This window comes from Rhodnius prolixus, unplaced genomic scaffold, assembly GCF_049639745.1.
Source record: "Rhodnius prolixus isolate KJV_2025 unplaced genomic scaffold, Rpr scaffold_1, whole genome shotgun sequence".
Classification (NCBI taxonomy): Eukaryota; Metazoa; Arthropoda; class Insecta; order Hemiptera; family Reduviidae; genus Rhodnius; species Rhodnius prolixus.
Window position 1 is genome coordinate 14,109,766 of NW_027411581.1, and position 21,952 is coordinate 14,131,717.

The window sequence follows — 21,952 nt, forward strand, 5'->3', positions numbered from 1 at the left end:
AATAATTTTTAGAAAAGTAAATTTTACAGCTCACGGAAGGAAGGCTAAGTGGTTAGCGAATACTGGATTACAACGCGAAGATGCTGGGTTCGAATCCACAGCTGCTGTCTCTTACACGTTCTCTTTCTGAAAGATTTGTCCAGCTCATTATCCGGTGATGGGCAGGGCTGTTTGTAACGAAATAAAACTGCCGAGAGGCCGGTATTGCACCGATAGAAGCTCTGGGACTTTCAATGATCTTTCAGATGTTGACGCACTTGACATTTAAAAAAATAAAAGTTCACATTTTCAGACAGAAAATTCTGTCTGAAGTTCAAAATTTCTGGACTTGAAGTTTGGCTTATCAAGTAAGATTTTCGGCTAAAGCTTTTCCAAATCACTGAATGCCAATATTTCTGTCAGATTATTTTGTAATAGCCTCCTTTTCTAACAGCACCTAATGCTTGCTGATTGTATGAAGTTAAGAAAGAAGACAAGGCACCCCCTTTGTCGAACTTGTAACTATGGCGAGTATCAATGGGCGACTACACTCTGGAGATAAAAGAAAACACGTTTGACTAGTTGCTTCCTTACAAAGATTCCCGTTTTTGTTAAAAGACATTTTTTTGAACTGGTTGAGTTCTTTCACGTTTAGAACCAGCGTTCCAAGTGTAAAAAAGAAAAAAAATGAATAATAAAAAACAAAATTTTTTGCGAAAAACTCACACGAGTTCTTCTTCGGATCTGACAAACGCTCATTTGATTTCTAGAGAACATCACATTTTGCAACATATTAATTTCGCATAATCATATTATTTCACAAAACATAGAGTCCGCCCAGAATAAAAGCATGGCTAGAATTTTAAAGTTTAAAAAAGTTCCACCGGAAGTGGATTTTTACAAGAAAGGTTTCTAAGTTTTGATTTTTCAATCTTTAGAGGAGGAAATGGTTAGAGCATTATCTAATAAATTTAAAATGTTAGCTATCAACTTTTATCACATCTTACTAGAATAAGAAGTAAGAATAGGAAAAAGTATTGGAGTGTTAGTTGGACTGTAGAACAGTGCACATCGTGTGAGTAGAAAATTGAAATATTCGGATGGTTAAAAGTGTGATAAAGTGCTGAAAATTTGTATAGACTAAGCTTATAGTGACTTTGAAATCAGTGAAAAATTTTAAAGAATTTTACTGAACAGTTCGTTCAAAATTAATTAATTAAAATTTATAATTGGATTGCATATTCAGGTATGTGATATGAATAATCTGACGTATTGTGGAGTGGGGATGCACAGAATACCTCACAACAAAACTTATGATTTGTTTATGTTGACATCAGTCACATATTTATTGAACCCTTTGTTGTTGGAGCAATTGATTTTATGTAGAGAATCTTGTAAAGTTATAGAAATAACAATAAAGAGGGATATAAAACAATAATACACTGGAAATATATTTTACTTCCAAATCTATATAAAACTTAACTGATACAAAGAAAATTATAACTAATTAGAAGAGTTTAATTTACTTAAATTAACCATAAATTGCTAAATTATTACCAAAAAAAAAAAATAAAAAAAATAAAGAAGTGCAATACAAACAAAAATAAATACAACACAAAACAATGTCGACAAAAACCTTATTACAACAAGTCGGTGATCTACTAGACTCAAAGCTTGACTCACAATTCAAAAAACTTGCCAGTAAAGAGGACGTAAATAATCTAAAATCCTATATTGAAAGATTACTAGAAGAAAATAAATCCCTGAAGTTATGTGTTGATAAGCTACAAGAGAAAAACAAAAATTTAGAGCAAAGAATTGAATATTTGGAACACATTCATCGAAAAAATAACTTGGTATTTATAGGATTAAACGATTCAAATGAGACAGGAAGAAAGCTTATATCTCAATTCTGTTACGATAATTTGGGCATTGAAATACTACCTGATGAAATAGAAAGAGTAATAAAAATAAAAATCCCAAATAAAGAAACGTATCTACACAGGGTTACATTTTGTAATAATCAAACAGTTGAGAAAATTTTAGGGAATAGCAAAAAACTAAAGGGAACCCAAGTCTACATTAATAAAGACTATACATTTACAATAAGACGCAAACGAAGAATGCTCTTCCGCTGCAGACAGGAAATGCTCCAAAAAGATAATAGTAAAAAAATTTTTATAAGAAATGATACCCTGGTTGCTGACAATAAACAGTATTATTGGGACGAGGAGGCAAAATGTTTGAAGGAGAAGGAAAAAACACTCACATTGAAACAGGGTGATGCGGGGAATAGACTTGAACACACAAAAATGGAAGCATAGCAATTAGACGATTGTAAACAATTAAACAACAATCCCAGAGAATATAAATTCAAGGAAAAAAAAAGATGTAACGGAATTACTATTTACACACACAATTGCAGAACACTAAAAGAAAATATTAAACTCGAACAATTACTAGAAGAAATGCAAAACGTAGAGTGGGATTTAATGGGATAATCGGAAGTGAGAAGAGATGGAGAGCAATGCGTAAATATTAACAATAATATAACATTCTACCATAACGGGAAAGGAGTGGTGGGAGGTACAGGTTTCCTAATAAATAAAAATCAAGAGAAAAATATTATTAGTTATAAATCATACAGTGAAAGAATATCAAAAATTATTTGGAAGTTAGAGCCTAAAGATGGAAAAAGAAGTAGATTAAAAATAATACAAGTGTACGCGCCCACCACAGCCTCTACAGAAGAAGAACTAGAAGAGTATTATGAGCATTTAAAGATGGCCCTAGATGAAGATGTTTGCAAGTATACCATCATAATGGGGGATATGAATGCAAAAATTGGAAAGAATGAAGGTGAAAAAGCAACTGGAATGTTTAGTTATGGAGAAAGAAATGAAAGAGGTAAGCGTCTGGTTGAATTTGCCGAAAGTAATAAGCTATTTATTATGAATACATTTTTTAAGAAAAAAGAATCAAGAAAATGGACTTGGATTAGCCCTGATGGCCAAACTAAGAATGAAATAGATTTTTTTATAATAGACAAAAAGGATATTGTACAAGATGTTGATGTGGACAACGGAATAAATATTGGTAGCGACCATAGGGCTATCAAAATGATACTGAAACCTGGGATAGAGAAAAAGAAATGGGAATATAAACCACGATATTTGCGGCAAAGTACTCAGATATTAAACAGTAAGAATTACGAAAATATATTAAAAAAGAATTTGAAAATATATAGAAAGAGGGAAGATCAGGATGTCGAAGAACAGTTAAAAGAACTGGAAGAAGCAATTAAGAAAACAACATATGAAGTAACCGAGGCTAGAGAAATCTGCAATAGACGGAAGATACCGAACGAAATAAAGAAACTACTAGAAAGAAGAAGAAGGTTAAAAAGAACAGGGAAAGCAAAAGTAGAATTTGCTGAAATATCTAAGCTCATTAGAGTTAAATGGAGAGAATGGTCAAACGAAAAGAAACTCAATGAATTGAAAGAAACAATAGATTCAGGAAAAAGTGTGAAACAGTGCATCAGACAACAGCAAATAGGAACAAGTAAAATGATATCAATAAAGGACGCAAATGGAAGAGTGAGAAGAGAAATAAATGAAATAGCAGATGTAATCGGTGAATACTATAAAAATTTATATAGTAGAGATGTGGGAGATAAAATAGAAGAAACTTCGTTAAAAGGATGTTATACTGAAAATAAATGGGAAGAGGAAAAGGGCTTCCACGATTCTTGGTCTATTCTAGAAGAAGAAATTCATCATGTAGTACGCAACTTGAAAGAAGGCAAAGCAGGAGGAATTGATGGAATTACAAACGAAGAGATAAAGGCAGGAGGAAATGTTTTAGTAGGACTACTCTGTAAACTATTTAATACCTGCTTAGCAACGAAAACAATACCAGAAATATGGAAGAAAGGAAAATTGATACTGCTGTTTAAAAAGGGGGAGAGGCAAGAAATAAAAAACTACAGACCAATAAATCTTCTTTCAGTTGTTTACAAAATATTTATGGCTGTAATCACTAACAGAATAGGCGACACCCTGGAATCAGCCATAACACCAAACCAAACTGGATTCAAAAAAAACCATTCGACAAATGACAACATTTTAGTTATTCAGCAATTGATCAGGAAATCAAAAGACTACAATTTCCCGCTAATCCTGCTCTTCATCGATTTCGAAAAGGCTTTTGACCGTGTGAAAATAGATGTTATACTGAAAACACTGAAAAATCGAGGAATAGAAAAAATATACATGAATATATTCGAATGTATTTATGGAAAGGCCAAGTTGTTTTTTAAAATTGAAAATACTGGACGAGAAATAGAGATAAAGAGAGGCCTAAGACAAGGCGACGTACCATCTGCAAAAGTCTTCAATGTGATACTAGACGAAGCCTTTAGTGATCTGGAATGGCAGGGGAGAGGAGTAAGAATAAATGGAGAATGGTTGAATGTCTTGAAATTTGCGGATGATATTGTATTGATAGGGAAGAGCATATTGGAAGTAAAAGCTATGTTAGAAGACTTGGTTAGAGAGGTAACAAAAGTAGGTTTAGCAATAAATGGGAAGAAAACAAAAATTATGTATTTAAATTGTGACGAAAATATTCAAATACTGAAAATAGGAGAAGAAGAGATAGAGAGTACTGATAGTTTTATTTACCTGGGGCAGAAAATCACAAAAGAAGGAGAATGGGAAGAAGTGGTAAGAAGATGCAGCTTAGGATGGTCAGCATTTAATAAATATAAACATCTGTTACGATCCAAGGTGGAAATTGAGCACAAGGCAAAACTATTCAGAACATGTGTGCTGCCAACTATTATATATGGTTGTGAAACATGGACCTTAAGTGCAAAAATAATAAAAAAACTAAGAGTGACTGTGAGATCGATGGCAAGAATAATGCTAGGAATTACTAGAAAGGATAAAAAAAAGAAACAGTGGATAACAGAACAATCACTTCTGGTGGATGTCGGTAAAATAGTGACAGAAAGAAAATGGAACTGGGCAGGGCACATAGTAAGAACAAAAGATGAGAGGTGGTCCAAAAAAATTATAGAATGGTATCCCAGAGAAATGAAAAGAAAACGAGGAAGACCATCCCGCACCTGGGAAGAAGAGTTTAGAAAAGTTTGTGGGGGAGTTACCTGGATGAGAGTAGCTAGAGATAGAAGAGAATGGGAAAGATTGAAAACCGTGTATTCGACAGTGTGGCTATACCAGGACTAACTCAAGTTATTAAATCAAATCAGTGTAAAGTAAATAGGTGATGATAAAATACAAGAGTGTAAAGAGATAATAAGTGAAATAAGTAAAATTTATGAAAAAATTCAATATATAAGAAATTTAAATGTATCCATGAAATTGAATTATAAATATGATTTGAGTAAATAGGAGTAAAAATCAGTTCAATTAAAACAAAGCTAAAAAATGTACATAATAACAGGAAAGAAAAAATTATTTTATTCTGCAAAAAGGAACTTAACTTTATAATTTCTATTTTTTCACTTTATTGTTTATCTAACGCATTTAACTAGAGTATTAACAGCACTCTAACCTTTAAAGGTGCCACGGCTTACAGCCGATTTGTTTATGTATTATAATTGGGTAAAAGAAAAAAAAAAAAAAATGAAAAATGTCAATTTGAAAATCAAAACAATAAATGGCTATTATTATTATTATTATTATTATTATTGCGTTCGTTTTCAATTGGTTCATTAAGTTGTCTCAGAGAATATAGTATGTGTGAGTGTTTTTGTTACAGAGTGCGCATACGAAAGTGTGAAAGGGTGTGACAGTAGAAATAAAATTACCTAAAGGTTCGCTTAACCCTAGACGTTAGCATCTTAGCTTAGCCCTTAGTCGTGTTAATGTTGTGACAGCCAATGATGTAACTGGTATTTTGCGTATTGTTCGATTGGGATATCCGCCAAGACCTGTGAAGAAGTGGGCTAGTGCACTTCCTCGGGATGAATCCAAGTTTGAAGATAATGTAGCAGTTGGAATCATGAGAAATGCAAGAAGAATTTTTCTCAACAGATTTTTTGTATAAAACCACCTTTCATTTCGCTAAATCAACAAATTCACAATTAGGAGTTCAAACTGAAAGAAAACCAGATGTAAATCCGCATTCCACGAGCAGTAAATTATTAGAAAGAAGGCCTACTAGTTTATTTATAAAATAAACTCTCGGCTTTATTGTGGAGCGAGAAGAAGAACAGCCATTACGTCAGTGTTCAGCGAGAATCTGTGAAGGTGCTACAGCTGTTCCTTTCCGTTCCATTCGTGCATCACCAAACAGAAGAAGTATTTAAAGTGCTTGTCAAATCGAACGCCACTTGATCGTCGTCTTCTATCTTAATTATAGATAAATTTATGACGGATTTAATTTTTATAACTGCATCCTCAAAAGAAAAGGGAATACATAAAGAAGTTAATGCAATAAATCCCAAAATAGAGAACATTATCAAGTTAATCATCTCAACTTAATGAATCTAGGGCCAACCATCAATAGGAACATTCTACTTCAAGCGGGAGTTCATTATATATAAGTCTGTTAAAACAGTGAATCCTGGAAACTTAGTTTGGGATAATAATGTCGCATAATTATCCAAAAAGCATCAAATTAAATAATAAAGCGTAAGCATTAATAATTCAATTTTACAGAAATTTAATAGTAACTACTTTAAAATTTTAAATCTTAAGTTAAGAACAGAAGTTTGTTATTGGTACTATCCATTAGATTCTATCAATGTCATTCAAGTCTCCTTTAAAAATTTGAGAAAATTTTCAATCTTATGATGTTACCAGCATCCAAATTGGAAGAATGAAATTCGCAATAATAAAATAAAAGCGTCAATTATTTTTTTTAATTTTTTTTTTTTTTTTAATCTTTTATTGGAATTTACCGCTGCAACAGTTGTTGCAACAAGCAAATACGGTAAAAGAAAAAAGAAATAGAAGAAAATCATGAGTGGAGAAGGCACCCAGTGGTGTCACTCTAGTAACGTGCTTTGCTCTCACGATAAGAGTAGATCACGAGGCCATCTTCTTTTCAATCTCCTTAGAGGATTACCTGGTAATGTGGAGGAAGATAGGTGTTCTATGAGAGGGTTAGGATGAGCTGCTGTAGAGGAATGAAATTTGGAAAAACGAGTGTTAGCAAGGTCTGTAATGAAAGGGATTCTGAAGTCATTATGGATAGTGAGGTTAGATACATAGATCGGAACGTTAAGAAGTTTTCGAAGTATTTTTGACTGTAATGCCTGGAGGCGTAGTGAGTTGGAACGCTTAGTCGATCCCCACACTTCGATGCTATATGACCGAATAGGTCGCAGTAACAGTAGATATAAGAGTCTTTTGTTATGTAGGTTAAGATTCGGACGTTTGTCAAGTAGTCTGGCGAGAAGTTTGTAGCGTTGGTTAGTTTCTCGTCTTTTCAGTCTAGTATGGGGATTCCATGTCAACCATTTGTCTAGGTGCAGTCCAAGGTAGCGAACTTTGTCCACAGTTGGTTTAGGAGTTTGGTTCAAGATGATAGGAGGTAGGATTTTCCGTCTGAGAGTAAATACTATAAACTTTGACTTCGTAACGTTGGTTTTGATTCTCCATTTGAAAAGACGGTCCTGTAAGTGGTTGATGTCAATTATAAAATTTTAAAATTAAAATTATTTAGTATTCTATCTAATTTAAAATATAAACAAGTAGGTATTTAATACCGAAACATCTAAGATAAAGTGCACGTTAAGACAAATCAAAGAATAAAAAATTTCTGTTACAATTAGTACCAGTCTTTTTAACAGAAATACCTGATTAAATGTCACAGTCAATGACAAAAAAAATAAAACAAAGTAACCTCTTTACATGGTTTCATCTGATGCTGTTTGTATCCAACGTTAAACACAAGTAATTATCCCAAATAAGTCTGAATCGAATTCACACACACACAAACTGATGAACATTCCAACAAGGAATGTCCTAAATTCTTACCAGACATTCACCGAAATGAAAGAGTATAGTAGACCTGTAGTGGAACTCTAAAAAAAAAAACTTTACTGCCTATTAATTTCTCTTAAAGATTTGTAAGCGGATGTAACACGATCGTCTCCAATTTTTGAGTGAAAATACTCAATATTGAGTTTACACATTTTAAGTTCTCTTGAGATTGAAAAATAGCTTTTTAGTAAATGGTCTATTTGTGCGAGTATGTCAGAGAGGGAGAGAATACTGAACACGAATGTAATAGTACTTCCCTCTACTCGAGTTAAGATGATGCAAAAATTTCATATTTGAAAAAGATTACGTCAATGTAAATTTTGAAGTAACTTTTCAATAAGATAAAAGTTGTGTGAGTGATTCCTCTTGTAACGTACGTATCTTACAAACTATAAAACATTCAGGTTGGAACATGTTTAAAGACTGTTATAAAAGAGAAAAGGTTGTGCTAATTAATCTAAACAGGTGGTTACACTGTATGCAGGGCGGTACCATTTCTTACAATCTGTCCATCTCTTTCTCGCTACTCGTGTGATTATTTACACAAAAGCCAATCGCCATAACACAGCCCCCTATCTCCTCACAATGAACATATTTGTATAGGTCTTACAGTTTGTATGGGCAGACCATAACCGAGCGGAGAGCTGGTAAAATTGTCTTGTACTGCGAGACGCTAAAGTATACACAAAACTCTTGCCAGCAAATATACAGTGCTTGTGTACATACAATTACTTTTTTGCGGTTACTTTCAATTTTGAATATAAAATTTGTTTTAAAATGGAAAAAAAAAAAGGTATTTATTGTCCACTGACACTTCCCTGGTGGTCTGTAAATTAGCATTTATTGTGTGCATTTTTTTTGTAATTTATTTTTCGTTAAAAACAATTGCAATAATTATACTCCAAGTAATTATGATACAGGTTAACACACTATCAGGATACTGGACTGGACAAGGCAGTATCCTGATAGTGGTGTCACTTCATTACTAAGACCACTTACGATAATTTTTATTCTCAACAAAAACTTCCATTTTAGATATTTTACTACCTCTAAGTATTTAGGTATTGAATTTCTAACCAAACTTTCAAGAAGAAAGGAAATCAATACGCTGGAAGTGCAATTTTAAAGAAAGGCTTTTTCTGTAATTTACTATGAATTGGCTAAATGGATTCATTTGAAGCTAATCTAATGGCGTACTCAAGCTTAAATGTCAGTTTGGCTTGCAATTTTTTCTTAATTAAAAGTTTGGTTCAAGGGGAATGCGTCACATCCTATCAACATTATTGTTAATTCGATCTCGTTTTTCTTTTTATTATGCTATTCCAAAATGGCAATAAAATTCCATTATATTCGTAAATTATGGTAAGAAAAAGTCATGTGAGATTCTTTTCATAAAAAAGTTAAGTGAAACAGTCGAATATTGACGTAAACTATTCGAAAACCATCTTAACTTGTAAATTTTTTAAAAAAAAATTGAGAAGGTTTTTTTTTTGTATAATTTGTCAGCATTATTTCTCAATATCGTCGGAAGATTAATATTATTCCTAAAATAAGAAAAAAAGTTAAAAAAAATATTAGAAATAATAGATTTAGAAAAATAATTGTAAGGTATTGAAGCACCATTGGAGCATCGTTTTCATTGGGCGGGGCGTGATTACCCTAGAGGTGGGCGTGACCCGCCCACAGTCTACAACTGTATCACAATATGATTGGCCAATACTTTAAACCTAATAATTTCATTGAAATAATTAATTTAAAAAAAAAATTCCAACATTTCTCCCATAGGTATTTGATAAACTTTCAATTTAAGCAAGAAAAAAAAAATGCCTTTAAAAGTACGATAAATAATATTTCTTTTGGAATAATACCTAATATTTTACACAATTATCGTCAACAGATACAAAACAAACTTGAGAATTTGGATTGTTTAATCGTGAAATGGATAAAAGAGGAATTGGGCATACTATAGACTTGTAAGCCGCCATTACGTAGGCTCTAAAGCTTACTTGGTACTCCATCCGGTGGAGAACTCTAGTGGCAATTACTGTAATCATAAATGCAGTTTCTACATTCACATTTAACCATTTTGACAACTCACCAGACCTATATAGGACCATCCTACACTCATATTTAACCATTTAAGTCACTAGACTTATTGATTAAATTTTTGCCCACCTCTGATTAAATGATTGATTGACAATAAAACAATGAGTGGTAGAAACCTTTTTTATATCTTTACTTGATGTAACAACATTGTAACTACAGAATTTCATGCAACTCCAAGTTATTAAATATATTCAGATAACGGCACTTCTACAATGACAAGCTCAAGTGTACGTTTTGTGCCAAATAACCAATAGTAATAATTCTTTTTTACTCTTTTTTTTTATTGCACCAATGATTATGCTAATAACGTTGTATATTTTATATAAAGAAAACTTTTAAGACCACTTCTTCAAATCAAAGACAACATTTATATGAAGCACTGTTTATCATTTAATGAGAAAAAACAAAAAACAAAAAATAGAGCTAAAAGGCAATTTTTGAAAGAGTTATCGATGATAATAACCTACTTGCAAGAAATCCTTTAATCGATTGTGATTAAAAAAAAAAAATCACGTAATCATTATGATAGGTTCGTTTTATAATCGCTGTTATTATAAATTTTCTCTCATAATTTCTTGGCAATATCACCATGCTGGTGCTGCGAGATAATTAGTTATAACTCTAATCGACAAAAAATTATTGGTCACATTCTCCACCTGATTGGTACAATTACTGTCTCGCTCCATTTATTTAAACCCAAATTAAATTTTATTGATCAAAAAAAAGGGTTTAAGAATTAGGTGGCGATTTTAGATTAAAGGCGTTGTTTTCTAACAGTCTTATTAAAAGTATTAAGATCTCCCTCTATCCCTCATTCTCCCTCAAACACTCTCTCTCTCACATTCACTCTCTCTCTCAAACAGGAACTTTTGATTAACAGGCTATTATTTATAAGATTTTTTTCTTCTTTATACAGTCAACTTTCTGCAAGGGCTACAATTAAATACTGTAAAAGCATCAATTAATTAATTACATAATGACAAGAAAAAGTGTCAAGAAATTTTAACGAAGCAAAAATCAAAATTTTTGGTCTTTGTCCAATTTTGATAATGTTATTATTCTATTTCAATAAATGGATTCATTCATATTTTGATGTAGACAGATTGGCCCAACTCTCAATGGAAGTTCAGGGGACCAATTTCGAAGATCGATTCCGCTAGAGATGGCGCTATTATTACGGTGATAAACCTTGCCAGCCATGTTCAACATTACACAAAATCCAACGTATACGACATGGAGGTGAACTTCCTTACTCGCAGCCGACATCGATGGTCACCGATACGTAAGGTAACCAATAATTTATTTTTTTGATTTTTTACAAGACTTTCTCTTTGCCGAACATCCTTCTCCTCTTGAAGAACATATTTTCAAAAATCACATTTTTATCCACCACTAGGAAGCAGCCGCCCGCCCGTAACTACTTCACCTGTGCCCTAAAAAAACATTAAATTCTTCCGTCTTTAAGCATATTGCTTTAAAAAGAGGTGTTAATGATTCATCCTAAGGACTTATTAATTAAAGTAAGTTGAGTTACGATACTCTCTACACTAAAAGACTTAACAAGCTATTTAGTAGAACTGTTACATCTTTTAAATCTCTTAACGCATTTCCGGTCCTTACGTTTAACTGATGACGGTCATTACTGCAAGTAATAATACTGCTGCATAGAGAGGATGGAGTTAACTATTTATGTGGGACTATCATTGTATTTATCTTTATTCCTCTGTTAATCACTCCTCACTGAATTAACCTCGCCAATTACTTCTCTTTGAAGTCTGCTATGAAATTCAAAATCAACCGACATCGTAGTTGGTCTTATTTTGAGAATCAATTAGCCCTTCTGGATGGGTTTTGGGAAATCTGCTAGTTTTTCGAATAACTGTTGCTGGAATCTATAAACAGTTAAGCAAAGCTATATGAGGTTTAGGGGCTGGTTAATTATTATTATTTTTTTTTTTTTTTGGCACATCGACACTGTGGTCTTCTCCTTCAACGAACAGGATCCTCCATAATGGTCCACCTGTTTGGCAACCGACACAATATCTATCAAGGTATAATGTAGTGCCTTTTATTCTTCTTCTTTTTAAATTTAATGTGCGTTAAAATCTTGGGCCATTTCTAGTAATTAGGTTGAAGTTTTCTTTCAAATATCTTGAGTGGGTATTAAAGGAGAGGGTTGTGACTAGACCTAAATCGCCATACTCGACTAAAACAGTTTTACATCTCCAACCATGCAATCCTCAACGACCTAACCATTCCGTTCGCAGTCCAACCTAGCCCAATCCAGCTATACTAAATTCCATAGCAAATTTATCTGCCCACTGTAATCACTAATTCGCTCCCTTTCTTCCAGGAAAACTTCTGTCCATCCTCCAACCGTCCTAGAAGACAGCCGCCGCGATCATCTAACTGCTTAACGTTCACTTCCAAAGTTGGCAGTAATATAGCTCTGATGGCTAACTAACGTCTCTTACTTTCACTGGATGGTCACTGTTTACGCTTGCACTCAACTATAAGCATGTTTTTGTGTATTTATATACATTGTATATGTATTGTGTACGTAAATACATTTTTCTTTATCATTTTTGCTTATTGCATTTAATATACATTTGCTATTAATACTAGTAATAATAACAATAATAATAGTAAAAGTAATAATAAATAATAAATGACGAATTAAATTATTTAGCGACAGAATTTTATTGGGAAAACATAAAATTCTCAGCAAGAACGTGAAGATCCAATATTTTGTATCATGTATTAAAATGCTGTCGTCAGGTTTCAAGCAGGCATAAGATAAATAAATCTGATGACGTTAAAATCATCCATTTCAACCACTATTAGCAGCAACTAGCTTGCTGTTCAGTTCTATTTGTGTGTCTTTCAACATGCATTCCATAGATTTTAGGAGGCTGAACCTCCCTTACCTCAAAACTTATAAATTGCTCCTCTTTTTTTCATCCTCATAAGCTTCACAAAACAATCTAATAATAATAAAAAAGAACAATTAATTCCCAACTTTTTTCCAGCTACATCCTTAACATTGGTAAATAAAAGTGAAAGATACGTTATTACGAAATATTTATATAATGCCATGTAATAATGTGTAGCGAGAGCGAAGAGAGAGAGGCGGTGAACTATTGCATGCTATTCCGGTGCAGTGTTGTGTCTACTAGGACTACCAACTTTATTGTTCCATGCAAACGAGATCATCCCAACCTAGTCATAGCCAGTGCATTAATATTCATTACTCCCCTCCTCATCGCCTCCTCCTCCTCCTCCACCAAGAGGACGTCCTGTCACCAATTCAGGAGGTGCATGTCTTAATAAGAAATATTATTCTTATTTCCACATTTCATTACCGGTTTTTGAATATGTTTGTCTATTTCTATATTTACTACGGATGTTTCCAAATAAATTTGATCAAATAGAAGTTGAGCTAATTTAAAGTCTAATCAAATTAATTAATGGATTGCTAAGCCCGAAAATTTCAGATGAACTTATACGTCTAATTAAAGAATTTTTGGTTTTCAAAAAACGTTGAATTTTTATTCATATTAATTTCCCTTTTTTGTTCTTCTAGTTCTTAACAATAATTATCGTTCAAAGCAAAGTAGATTTATAGTGGAAACTCGCCGATAATGTAATCCATGCAATATTTTATCAAGGAATATACAGGGTGGTCAGTATAAGACTAGCGTTACTTCGGGAGGCGATTCTGGGCATCATTTGCAACAAAAAAATAACTAAACCAAGTCTCCCGTCATGAGCAAGGTTATTCTTCAGCGTCACACACCTTGCATTTTTCTAGAGGAAGTAAAGTAATGTAAAGTAATCGCCTATTTTTTCAGGCGGGGCTTAACGCCCAACTACCAATTAGGTGTCGAGGGCGGAGGCGACTAGCAAACATACTTTTCTGTAAATTTCTTTTATCTACCATTAAATAAAATCCAAGGCCTAAGACCGGGGAATCGAACCCAGTACCACAATACATATTAGCTTCGCAGGTGGCGCCTTATTTTTCTAGAGGAGCCCATTCTCAATCAATCACAATTGAAATCAATCACATTTCAAATGCCTCTATCTTAATCCAGTCAGACTTCTTTAAAGCTTGTTCAAGATGCCATTACATAATTCTAGAATTCTCCAACGAAATGAAAGAAGCAAATAATTTTTCCTTCACCCTAATATTAATATAACCAATATTAATTTATTAGCAAGTTTCCATTTAGGTATTAATTATTAAGGAATGGACAAAAAAAAAGATTAATAAATAAATAAAGTACGATATAAGAATCATTTGAAAATAAAAGTAAGAGGTGAATGTAGAGTAAATTAGAGATCAATTAAATAAACACAACCTAATTAATTGTATTTATCAAAATGCAATTCTGCAGCCATTGATAACTACTTTGAATTAATTTATCTATAAGCAACCAATTAAAAATAAATAAAAACTGAAAATTAAAAAGATTAAAATAATATCATTCATTATTTTCTTTACTCATGACGATATCAAAGTGAAATAGTCATATTTTTAGCGATGCATTCTTAATCTTTGTAAGTAATTATCTTACAAATTGGAGTAAATATAAATATAAATAAAAGTATGATGAAGAGTTCAACAACACGGAGTCCTTCGGCTGGAGTACATTGTGATTCAATAAGTTACCATCATTTAAGCTGATATTCGATCATTGTTAGCCAATTCTACTTTGTCCAATTACTAGAATAATTATCGATGGATAAGATTAAGCAGCATGGTGTGAAAATAACACTAATGAAAGTGGGTGTCTTCTCCCAAATGTCGGTCTGCCTGGGTGCAATTTTCTGTTTTTCAATTAAAAATGACCAAAAATAGACCTAGCAACTAGATGAGTTATTTGTGGAAGTGAAACAGAAATAGTTGAATAACTATACCTTCATTATCATCATAATTATACCAGTAAGTAGCTACTATAGCACAAGTGAGAATCCTCTAATGCACCCCGCCCTGACGTTAGTGTGTTGATAGTGTCCGAATCTTAAAAATTGTTTTAAAAAAATAGCAAAGTGAATTAATCGCCTATTTTTTTATTTTCAGGCGGAGTTCAACTTCCAACAACCAAATTAGGTATCGTGGAAGGAAGCGGAAGTTCACAAGTTACAATTAAAATTTTTACTGACAAATAAAAAGTGGCTACGAGGAATCGCCCACTTAATATTTCATGACAACTATATTAATATCCGTCCCGAAAATTTAAATAAGAATATTTTGGAATTAAGAGGAACAAGATCAAAGAGATCTGCCAGTATTTTGCTCTTTGTTACTAATTGGAAAAACTTGTTCTGCAAATGTGAAAAAAAAATATGGTAAATCTTTACAATAGCTCCCCAGAGGCGTGGCCTAATTCGAAGTGATTCTGATTCGCTGTTACTATAGAACCCGCCATATTCAAATATAAATATAAAACTATTTCTTTATTTTATATTTACACTTAAATCTAGCGGGTTATATGGTAACAGCGAATCAGAATAACTTCGAATTCTTTATTTATTTCTTAATGGGGGGCTTCGCCCCCCACACCCCCTGATTTTTCCTTTTCCCCCTCCTAACCTACCTAATCACCCTCAATTTTTTAATTTTTGTCACAAGATTCATTACACTAATTACACAGAACAACACAAAAGAAACTTACCTTATTCCGTGGAGTCCCTTGAATGTAGCAAATTAAGTATGATTGATATATTACTGATGACGGAGTTTTTTCTGTATAAGAGGACGCAGAGTGATGTGTGCTTTGAATTGGGTTTGAGTGAACGTTGTGTGTACAAAATTTTACAACATTCATTACCCCACCCTCACTCACACTACAGCCATCCTTTAATTTAAAAAAAAACCGCAAATTTAAAACGCTCATACTCATACAGTTACAAAAAAACCGCACCTCCGGTCACAAAGAGAGCACTCGCGGGAACTATTAATACATTGAACAGGAAGCACATGCTATGCAGTATGTGTACTGCGCATGCGCGCTAAACAAACGCGCTACAAAATTCGCACCATCCGCCACAGTACTACTTGGCGGGCAGTAGTTTCAATTTTTCCCCGGTAGGTGCTCTGCACTTCCCACACCCTAAAAAAAACAGGCCACGCCTCTGGGGAGCTATTGTAAAGATTAGCCAAAAATATATATATATATATAAGAATTTACCAACAAACAGAGCGCGAACATTCATCAGCCCAGCTAGACAATTTCTAGCTGTATAACATATTTTGGAAGCGAGATTACACAAACACGAATATATACGATTCAAACATAATATGGAAACATATGTAGAAATAATAAATATATAAATAAGACAGATACCCATGGAGGGAATTTTGTTATCGTATTGTATAGAACGCTTGCTCCTGTTATTTTTACAGAATAAATTTTATTTATTATATTATGTATATAATAAACATTTGTATACATATTTTCATACGTCATTTTATGAATACGTTGAATTCAACTAGAAGCGTCTGGTGTGATTTAGTAACACGCCCATCATTATTTTAATTTATTTATGGTCGTTTCTATGGAAACAAATAAATATACATACTTTTATGTTCATCTTCAAGTAAGTATTACAACTCTTTCGTTGTAGCTAAGGTTTTAGTAATTGGAGGGGATTGCCTGATCTGAAGTAATGAAAAGTGAAAATATACCAAGGAATCTCAAAAACTGGAAAGTTCATTTTGGAAGGGAAACTTCTGGTTCAGAGTTTTTAACCAGAATACACAAACACACGAAATATAAAGTTCGAGTCCTGCGACTTCTTTGAGGCAAAGTATACACATTTACATACAACACAAATGCTTCTAAAATTTTCTAAAAATAATTTTGAGAGACATTTCTGGTGAAATGTTGACGGTCGCTATACCTTCTGAAATGGCCCTAGCAAGAGAGACTAAAATATTGATGGAGAATTGATAATTGAAGAAACAACATAAATTGAAACTATATTTTTCGCATTTGATAGTTGTGCTTATACGAATAGTGTTATCTGAAATTTAATTTTTTGACGCGCCATGATAGCCCCGAACGGTTAGAGGCGAGGCCCGCTAACCTAAGATGTTATTGTGTTTAGTGGGTTCGATTCCGTGTCTAGGCCTTGGTATTTTATTTAATGGTTAATATATGCGACATTTTTAGTAAAGTACGTTTGCTAGACGGCTCCACGACAAATTTGGTAGTTGGGAAGTAAAAATCGCCTGGAAAAATATAAGCATTACTTTACTTTTTTTTTTTATAAGCATTCCCTCGCTTCTTGTTTATATTTAACGGTAATGAAATTTAGCTGAAAGTTCAACATTAATTCTTACGGTGAATAATATTCCACAAAGTTAAAAATATAGGTGGCAAAATTTTTCAACTAAACTTCCAAAAATTGCAGTAAGTGTTTAGCAACTAGTTTTATTTTTTCTCACACCCGGTCGGAATAACCTTATAAAGCAAGTTGTGACAGGCATAACCTTTGATATTGTAGATTCATTGTGAACCCATCCTCTGAATTCAAGTTCTTTAAAATTGTATTCACAATAAAGCGTAATGAACATCATTTTGATATATTCCTGCAATAAATTTTGCAACGTGAAGTGAAGGAAAATTAATATTAACATTAAACTTATCTGAATAAATTTATGGCAATAATAATGATGATAAAAAGAAAAAAAAATTAGATGTCTGACTCACATGAATTTCTCTCCCTACAATTTAAAATATAAATTGTTTTCGAAAACTGTTTTGGGCAAAAAAATAATTTAAAACCACAGATTTTATAGTGTAATGTGGTAGAGAAATTGACTTCACTTATATTTCCGTATCAATACTGATACTTGCTGTCTTGGGTTTGAGGAGTGAATAAGTGTATTGTGAGACGGAAACATAAATGAAGTCGAATCCTTTGTACAAAACTAAATAATTAACCCGATAGATGAAAGGCTGAAAACGGGATGCAATCGACATGCGTGGTATGGCGGAGAAATTCAGTGATCTTATCTAGTACTGTAGTTGTAACCACATTTTCAACATAATCAGTAAGTTCTTCAATTAAATAAGTAACATTACCATGTAGAAATTTATTAGCAAAGAATATTAATATGGATGAACTAATGTAGATTCTAAATTGTGGAATCCGAGGGAAGGTAAAGCGCCAAAAGTGCTCTAAAATGGCTTTAAAAAAAGTGAAGTGATGCCTATTTTTTCAGGCGGCCTTTACGACCAACTGCCGTTAGATACCTTGGACAGAGACGGGTAGCAAACATAGTGTTCTATTAAATTCTCACATTAACCATTTAATAGAATCGAAGGCCTAGATCAGAAATCGAACCCAGCATCACATCATATCTTAGCCGAGCGAGCCTCGCCACCAACCGCTCGGCTGCTGAGCCTAAAATGACTATATTCACGAAAAAAAAAAGCAAATTCTAAAACTAAAACCACTTTGGCTCGGAAATCTTTCGAAATAAAAATAATTACTCCGAAATTTCCTGTATAATGCGTCACTTCCGGTCAAACAAACTTTTAGTAAAGATTTATTTCGTTATTATTATTATTTAATTGTTGCAGAGTAACTTATTGACACAATAAAGAAGTTGCTTTCCTTCCGAAGAACCAGCGTGAAAAATAAATGATTTTAAGGAGAAAATTTTTCAATTGATTTTTTAAAAAACGTATTAGATACTTCATATTTTCGATTAATAAAATTGTAATCCAGTAACTAAAACCCAGATGCTGTGTCAGTACGCAAAAAGAATACTAAATCTAAGCTTAATGAAAGGTTTGATCACTCAAACGTACAAAGAAAAATGAGTCAAATACACGTAGGTATTTCCGGAAATAACAACTTTTTTGAAAACCTAATACGATCGCCGCTCCTTCATTAGGAGAGTAAAAACAACACAATTTACCAAGTTTAAAAAAAAAAACAGAATAGTAAAGCCTAACTCTATTAATAAAAACTGGGTTGAATCCCTTTACCAGAATACTTTGTCTCACTTCTTCACTAACACCCAGAACAGGCGAACAGTTCTCCCTATACACATCTACCTGGAGCCGAATGTAGTTCTAAAGTTAGTGCTAACATAGTTCTAATAAAATGCCCGTTAAATCTATTTTACAGGAAGTCTTTAAGGTTTATTTTTAAAAATGAACTATATTTATTCATTTTCTTTTCTTCTTCTTTTTCCGAAAGAGAATATAACGTCATCTACGGAAATCATTTGTAGTTCACAATGTAAATATTGTTAAACAAATCGTGTTATTTACAGTAAATAACAATGTTTAGTAGGCATTCTTTTATATAATGTTAAATGCTAACACTTTTTTTTGTGTCAGTAATTATAAGGTTTTATAGTTTCCGTCAGTACTTTAAATTAATCTCTTTGATAGAAGTCCCAATAAGCACTATTCAAATAAAATCTGGGTAAGCAAAGCACTGAAAATAACAGTACTGGGTTTGAATATGAAAACAGACTTTACTGCTGCGTTTGGTCCAAATGGGAAATCTAAATGTTGAGTGGGACTTCCTAACTTGCCTTTCACAGAGATGCGAATGCATTAGCGCTAAACTGCCTAAATATATTGCAATGATATTAACAATATGGTGTAGCCAATCTAGATTGTTATTCCTAGAGATTTCAATTAATGATTTCGCTCCATGAAATTGTTAGTAGAAACTAGTGTAGTACTTTCTAAATAGACGTGAAAAAACAAACGGATACAAAAGAAAAGCCTCCCGATCAACACAATGATATGGACCAATGATGATAGGAACTCTTAATGGCAAATAGAAAATGAACTATAAAGCAATCATGCAATGAACATACAAATATTAATTATAATATTCCAGAATAAATCAGCTAACTAGCAGAACTTATTGCAAGATTGTGACCGAAAGAAAGCAATTGCTTCTCCACTTCCCCTTGACCGTGATATCAATCTCCCTCTCTTCTCTCAGTAGTGTGTTGTAGTGTAATGGAGGCAATTGCAATAAGAAACCTGTTCTACAGGCAAGGCTCTCAGGAGCTGGCCGATTTAGATAGCTATCAAAGCTTTGGAATCGGTGGGTGCAATTTCACTAGTTGCACTCTCTTTCTCTCTTTACGTATATACATGCATGTTATGCACATACACAATTTTGAATCTTAGAGCTAATATACGAGTATATCTTAAACATCAATTAGCAGGGTTAATATTAAGGTCGTTTAATTACCCCCAATTAATAGCTACAATAAATTTGTTTTATGCAATTAAATAAATGGTATGATGCATGATAAAAATAAAAAAACAAATCTAAACAAAAGAGCAGAATGTCTGCTTCGATCGCTTTCATGACTTTCTTTTTAACTGTAATTTACATTGAGAATTTTTTTTAAATAAATTATCCACAGCCACATATATCTGACACAGGCAATGGAGGCTCCACATTTCAAGTAAATCACATATTAAAGCGCAGCATATCCTCACCTTAAAACCTTATCTAAGAAACACGGATTTAAATCAATTGTTTACTTATGACTGCTTAGATTTTTTTGAGGCTGATTGTAATAATCCTAGTTATTTAACTTCGGATTTACAATGTTTATTGAAGCGCTTTATTGCACAGTTTACATTATCTGGAAAGAAAATATACATCCAAATATACCGATCAGAGCACCTCACATTATCCTTAAACCATTCTGAAGAATGTGTGTATTGTACTTTGTTTTCATTTTTATGGTAAATTTCCACTTTTTGCACCACAAAGAACACATTTTGAGCTCGAGCTAGTAAATTCCTCGTTACTATTTGTAACTACAATGAAATCTCTCATAAACAATAAGCTTGGTAATTTGTTTTTATATACAAAGTATTCATTAAAATTTAGGAACTTTTTATTTGAATTAACGAGATTACTTAATCAAATCTAAATAAAACTTTCATTTAGAACTAAATAATTTTTGGTTTTTTAAGATACAATGGCTACTCCATTTTATTTTATTTACAAGTCTATTGTTAAGAGGAAAGTTATTTTAATTTTTGATTATGAGAATTGTTTTCAGTTACTGCTATAACAATATTTTTGTACTATAATTTGAAATTTTAATCATTACGTTTGTAAATGTAAATATGGGTCAATCCAACTGTCTTCCACGTATTTGTATTAAAACAGTGTAACGTTAAATAAATATGTTATCCTCATCTTAAAGACATTAAAAGTTGTTAATCTATTTGCGCTACGAACACACGAAGATTATAAAAAATCGCGTTGAAGTCTTTTTTGAGAAAATTATAAACAATATATATATTGAATAATTTTATTTTTGAAAAAAATTATCAGAAATCATGGAGTTATTGAAATCGTAAAATCAAATTTGATTTTTCCACGATATCCTGTTTACGCTGACCACAAACGAACACAATACACACACACAAATGCTTTTTCAAACTCAGACAAAATCGAATAAGCATTATTTTTACTTATATTTAAGTTGAGTATGTACAAAAGTAAGCATTACTGTTATAAAGCCACTCTCAGTAAGAAAGCAGATCTCTAAGTTTTCTCTGTCAGAATATCACTTTCTCTCAGGGTGCTTTAAGCCATCCCATAGCCGGATGGTCCCACTAAAAGAAAAAGTTGTAGAAAAATATTTCTTGCCGTGGAGTTCATTAAATTCAATAAAGAAAAGTTTATCACAAACACATGGCTGTTTTACAGTTAGGCGGATTTTTACTTTAAAAAAAAAAAAAAAAAAAATCTTCCAGCGGATTGGTACACACATACATGCACACACATATGCAAGCATGTTCTGCAAGATTATGCATTTTGTTTAAAGGCAGAAA

At 32.7% G+C, this 21,952-nt stretch overlaps 1 protein-coding gene and 1 long non-coding RNA gene across 9 annotated transcripts in view; both read right to left on the reverse strand.

Annotated features, from left to right (window-relative positions):
- The window catches only part of bnl (fibroblast growth factor branchless), a 222,095-nt gene that overhangs the window by 80,197 nt on the left and 119,946 nt on the right, over nt 1–21,952 (reverse strand). The gene's annotated exons all lie outside the window — the stretch shown is intronic.
- Nucleotides 12,042–16,441, reverse strand: LOC141455017 (uncharacterized). The gene is made up of 2 exons (XR_012459092.1): nt 16,298–16,441; nt 12,042–13,087 (listed from the first exon to the last, which is right to left on the reverse strand). It is a non-coding gene; the product is annotated as an uncharacterized lncRNA (long non-coding RNA).